Here is a 6,000-nt window from a genome sequence, read left to right as displayed (position 1 = left end):
AGAAAAAAAAGTTGCCCGCCATTCCAGCTTTTCAAGGGCCAAGCCCCTGGCCACTGGCGTCGCCCACTGGGAGGGGGACACGGGATGGAGGAGACAGGAAGCCTCCGGGCTTCCCCCACACAGCGCAGTAACGCCTCTAAGGGGGAGTTTCAGTGCCCCCAGATTCTTGCCCCTTCCCATATGTAGGAAAGCACTAAAGCCGTCCATCTGGGACGCCTCTTCTTTGTGGTTAGCAGTCGTTTTTTATGCTTCACTAGATATTTTTCCCAGCAAACAAGTTCCGATGCATCCTGGCACCTCCCTGACCTCCTCGGAGCAGTTTCTCCAGGTCCGGAGAGGTCTGCAGTCCACAGGAAGGTCCTTGAATACAACTGAACTCACAACTTGTAGGTTGCGTGTTTTCCTTTCAGGCAACAGGAGAGAGGAAGAAAGGCAAACATGAGACGGGGTGAGAGCTGACACCACGTGCACCCACGGGACGCCGGGGGTCAGGAGGGAAAGTCTGCAGGGGGAGTGTCACGCGTCCTGCAATCCAGCCTGCTTCACGGGGAAGAAGGACTCGCATCGCACTCAGAATGCATCAGAACTGGCTTCTCTCTCACTCTCTCGCCTGTAAACGTACTCGCCGGTCCTCTGTTCCTCTGACAGATCTTTCTCGACCTCCATTTTTATCCGCCTTGAGTTTTCATTTCAAATGTGTGTGGTTCTTAGTCTTTGGGAATGAATGATCCACGTACGGGATGGCACACTCCCCAAACTATCTGACCAGCTAAAACACTGGCCTCCTCTGACCGTGCTGGGCCGATGTTCTCCGCATCAGTTAGGGCGTCATTTGGGGCCTTTTATTCATTCATGGTTTATTCATAATTTATTAACATTAAACAAATGGTGCAATATTTTTGTCCTGGGGACACCAAGGTGAACAGGACACAGCCTGCAGAGACCAACGCCTGGTGGAGTGGAGAGCAGACCCAGCACGTGGAAAGCTGGAATTCAACAAGCTCCCAGCGTGTGCTTGGGACCACTAGAGGAAACGCGTCCGTGGGGGACGCCTGACTGACTCAGACGTCGGACAACACGAGCACGAGCCCTGGCAGGTCTGAGACGCTGGCCGACACGCAGCCAGCTCTCCAACCCAGCTTCTGAGCGCCGCGCTCCAGCCCTCAGGTTCCGACACAGAGGTCTCCGTGGCATTTCACGTTTTATGTTGATTGCATCATTCTTGAGTCTGGCCGAGATCAGAAGGATGTGGTTAGCTCCCTGCCCAGAACGCAGGTTTCGGAACTGCAGTTCCGTGAAGGGTTGACACCCGGCCTCCTCCTGGAAGTGAGAGAACAGCCCTTCTGGCGAAGGGAGAGGTCAGTGAGGGCGAGGTCTTTTCAGAGGCCGCAGGCAGCCAGGGTTTAACAGGCTACAGTTATGAACCCCAAGCTATTGACTGTGAGGTGACTGGGTCAGGCAGGGTTAAAGGGCCAGATGCTCAAAATGGCGATATTTTAGGGATTTTAAAAATCCACTTATTTTAAGAATCTTCAGTGTCTTCACCTATTTGGTCAAGACGCCTGAACCTTTTAAAAGCAAATTTAGCCTCGGGGACAGAGATGCAGTCTCACACGCAGTGCCTTCTCTAGGCTGGTGCCGCTGACCCCTGCGCGTAGCCAAGCTGGCTGGGGGCGGTGCTGGGGAGACACTGGCCCAGGGACAGCCGTGATGCTGCAGGTCCACGGCTTGGTCACAGCCTGCTCCCTGACTCACTGTGACATTAAAGATGTCCACATGACGTCCGTGTGAGGTTGAACAGTCAGCCGACCCCGCCTGGTTCTGCCTCCCGTTCCGCTTCCTGTGCTCGTATTGAGGTTTTGGTGTTTCCCTGTCCCCGGTTCTTGCGTCTGATGACTTACAGTGTCCTGGGTCTTCGTGTGATGCCTTTGAGATGGGTGACAGAGAAGACAGGCAAACGGCAAGAAGGAGGGAGGCCCCGCACCCGTGGGCCAAGGAAGTGACTAGAACTATCACTGGGTCTTTGCCAAACGTGAGTCAGCCGGAAACTCCGCTGACGCTGCGCGCGGCCGCGCGTGGGACCGCAGACTATGGGTGACCGGGAGGTGTCCTTCACTACACTTGCCTGTATTTTCCAAACTCTCAAAGTTAATAGACATTAATAACACACTGAAAAACACCAGTTCAAGATTGAAGCAATGCCGTAACAAGGTAGATGAGGTCATTTGGAGCAACCCTCTCGTTTAAAACAACAGAAAAATCCTGGATAAATGTTGAAAGGCGCCTTCTTCAAGGCATTGGAAAGCTAACAGCGGGTAAAGAATCACCAAATCGGAGCCTAAAGGGAAATACAAACAAAAACATTGCTAGAAGCTAGGCTCTGAGATGGCTCTTGCTTCGGGCATGAGCCAGCGTTGCCACGTTTGACTTCGGTTTTGATACGGGAAAACGCGGGGCGAGAGGAGGGCCGCGTCCTAGGACTTGGTTGAATCCCTGGGATGCGCCCCACCAAGTAAGGGTCCTTGGCTTCATTCAGGAAAGAATTCAAGAAGGAGCCACAGTTGAGTGGAGGTAGATTCATTCAGAGAGACACACACCCCACAGCGCGCGGGCCGTCTTGCTCAGCAGGGCGCGCGGCCACAAGGTGCGGGGGGGGGGGGCCGTTGGTGTCCATGGGCTCAGTCGCCTCAGGTGCTGACGAGGGGGAGGGTTATTCCAGCTACTCTGGGGAGGGGCCGGGGGTTCCCAGGAACTGGACCACTGCCAGCTTTTTGACCTTTTATGGTCAGCCTTGGGGCTGTCCCTGCGCCTACAGGGGTGCCATTTACCACGCTAATGTATTACAATGAGCGCATAATGAAGCTGAAGGTCTCCTGGAAGTCAGATCTCCCTCCATCTTGGGCCTCAAGGTCTACTGGGAGTTGAATCTCCCGACATCTTGGTGTTAATTGCTGTGTCATTCCATGAAAGGCTGTGCCCTGCCCCCTCCCTTCCTGTCTCAGTTCGACAAACCCTTCAAAGGGGCAAGGGAAAGTTTGGCGAATTCAAGGCTGCCCCAGGTGGGATCTAGAAGGAGGTCCCTTGCAGATTAAGCTGAGACGCCAAGAACTGTCCCTGAAGGGTGAGGGCGTGGTGGAGATAAGCCTGAACCTCAGGAACCATGAGGATGTCACCCTGGGGCGAGCAGGGTGGAAAGGCAAGATGCCCATAAGCGCAGTTCCCCCCAACCCCTCAACGTGGATTTTCAGCCTCAAAGCGCATCGCCTGGCTTGTCCCAGCCTCACATCTGGATCCGGGATGCCCGGAGCCGGCAGCGCCCGCGCTGTCAGGCGGAAGCACAGGCAGCTCCCCTCTGGGAAAAGACGCTTTCGCTGGAATCTTTCAAAGGTTATTCACAAGCAGTTCTTCAAGGAAACTGCGCAGCATTATTGCAACACAAACTGATGAATATACTTACTCTATTTAAGGACGAGACCAGCTTCAAAACATCTGCAGGAACTGAAAGCTATGAAACTGACCCAGCAGATTTAAGAAAAACAGAACCTTTGAAAATTACTAATCGTAATCCAAAGCCATACGGATGAGTTAGACAGACTTGATTAGACTGAGCAAAGAACCCATGAATCAGTAGATGAATCAGAACGAATTTTCCAGAAGGCAGCACTGAGGGACAAACAGATGGAAAATGGACAAGAGAGGTTAAGAGCCCTGGAAGAGAGAGGGAAGGGATGTCATGCATTTAACTGGAGGAGAGAGGAGGGGGCAACAGCATCCTCTGGAAAGGACAGAGAAACCCCAGGGACGGTAAAGCCCCCGCGCGCAGCCTCACGAGGACTAGCAATTCCCCAGCAAGAGGGATAAAAATAAATTAATAGCTAAACATGTCGTAGTGGAGCTGCAGGGTAATAGAGATGAAGATAAAATCGCAAAAGCAGTCGGAGAAAAAGAAAATTACTTCCTAGAAATATCTTTAGAAAATCTCCAAATATCTGGAAAGTAAGTAACACACTTCTCAGTAAGCCGGGGGTCAAAGAAGAAATCAAAAGGGGAATCAGGAAGTATCTTGAACTGAATGGAAATCACAACATACTAAAATCTGTAGGATGAAGCTGAAGCAGAACTGAAGGGAAACCGAAGGCACGAAACTCTGAGGTGTCTCAAGTCTATGAATTGAACTAGAAAGAAATAACAAAAAGATTTTTAGATATTTGGGGATTAAACAGCACACTTTAACTCCAAAGAGGAGAAAATTTTGCTCTCAGCTACGATGGAACAAAGAGACTGGATATACCCTTTCCCCTCAGATGCCTAGAAAACTGGACAAAATATATGAAACAAAGGATTTGATGTCACTCTGACCCTTTCCTTTCCTTTCCCCTCCTCCCGCACCCACTCCTTCCCCCTTCTTCTTGGCTTCATTTCACAAAGCCTTTGAGGAATGTCAGCATGTTTGTCTCTTTAGAATAAAGCCTCCTCCAAGCTGGGGGGTGGGTCTTCTGTTTTGTCTCCCACGTGGTCTGGTACAACATGCCCACATCGCAGTATCCAATCAATACCCTTAACCTCACCTCACAGCACACAGAATCTCTTAAACTTGTCTTTTGCTTTTTACTTCTCTAAGGTTTTAAAAATTATTTCACTTGATTCTGTCAAGGATTCTGTGTAGTAAGAAGGTGGGTTTAATATCATCCCTCTCCAGATGGGAACGTACAAAGGGCCACTTCATCTACACCACGGTTGGGAGATCTTTCCAACTACACCCCATAGTTAGCGGTGAGGGTGATTAGAAGTTCCAACCATTGTTACTTTTTTTCTCTCTGGATTTCAACTTGAAGACAGCAGAGGGCGCCTGACCGCACAAAAGGTACACTAAAAGTTATTGATGTGTTAGATTCAAGATTATCCATTGAAGTTTCAAAAATGTGAATTTCACTAAAATAGGACCCTGTACTTAATCTTTTTACTATTTTAGGATTCTGATCTTATCTTAAATGTTCTGGTCTCCTTCTTTCTTGGTACTGAGAGCTTCAACCTCACGTAAATCACCATGACATAAATCCAAGAGCCTTCCAATTTAGCTTCAAGATCCTTTCCGGTAATAGACCCTGCATCTAGCAGCTCCTTCCAAATCTTCCAAATAGGCTGCCTTCTCACAGCCTTCAGAAGCAACCACTGTAACGTACTGCAGACAGACGTGCTGTGACTGAAGGGCCATTTTGCTTCAAGTGCCTTGCCTGCAGGTTGCCCAGGACGCTTAGGAAAGCATAAAAGGATTAGGCACGTTCTTAAAGTCATATTGCCCTAGGGGGCTAAGTAAGGATTTCCGAGGGGCGAGAGCGAGGCTCTGGCTGTTTGAGCTCACTGTTGCAGGTTCGCAGTCTCAGGGGGCAGCTTTCTGTGGAGTTCTGCAGCTCTTTTCTGATTGACTTCTACAATCAGGGCTGCGGAAGGCAGCAACCCGATTCCACCTTTTCTTCCCTACAGTTCCCCCGATTTTATTTTTCTCCTTAAAGAACTAGGTTTGTGGACAAAGCTTTCCCACCGGCTGCTCAGCGTTTAGTAAACTGACTGGATCTGAGGGAACTCCTTTAAGGCTGAGTCTTGTGCCAGTTCCCCCACAAAGTAGGAAAGGAGCTCATTTTCTGACTTATGCTTTCCCTTTGCCAAATGGTTGCTTGTCGTCCTTAGCTTGTCCTATTTCCTTGATTACAAGCAGGTTTATTCACTTATTTATTTAAAGGAGGTCCTGGGGATGGAACCCAGGACCGCCGCACGCTGAGCGCGCGCTGCACCACTGAGCAGCCTCTCGCCCTAGGCGGGGCTGTTTCTCTCGAGCACAGTACCCTCAGGCCCTAACGGGAGCTGGCGCGTTCTTCGTGGAGAAGGGAGCGCCTTCGCCAGGCGCCCGCGGGTCCTGCAAGTGTACGAGCGCCTTTCCGGGGGCGGGGGACGCCGGGGGACGCGCGAGCAGGCGGAGGGGACGGGGCGTGGCCCGCAGCT

This window comes from Vicugna pacos, chromosome 21, assembly GCF_048564905.1.
Source record: "Vicugna pacos chromosome 21, VicPac4, whole genome shotgun sequence".
Lineage (NCBI taxonomy): Eukaryota > Metazoa > Chordata > Mammalia > Artiodactyla > Camelidae > Vicugna > Vicugna pacos.
This window is presented reverse-complemented; position numbering follows the sequence as displayed.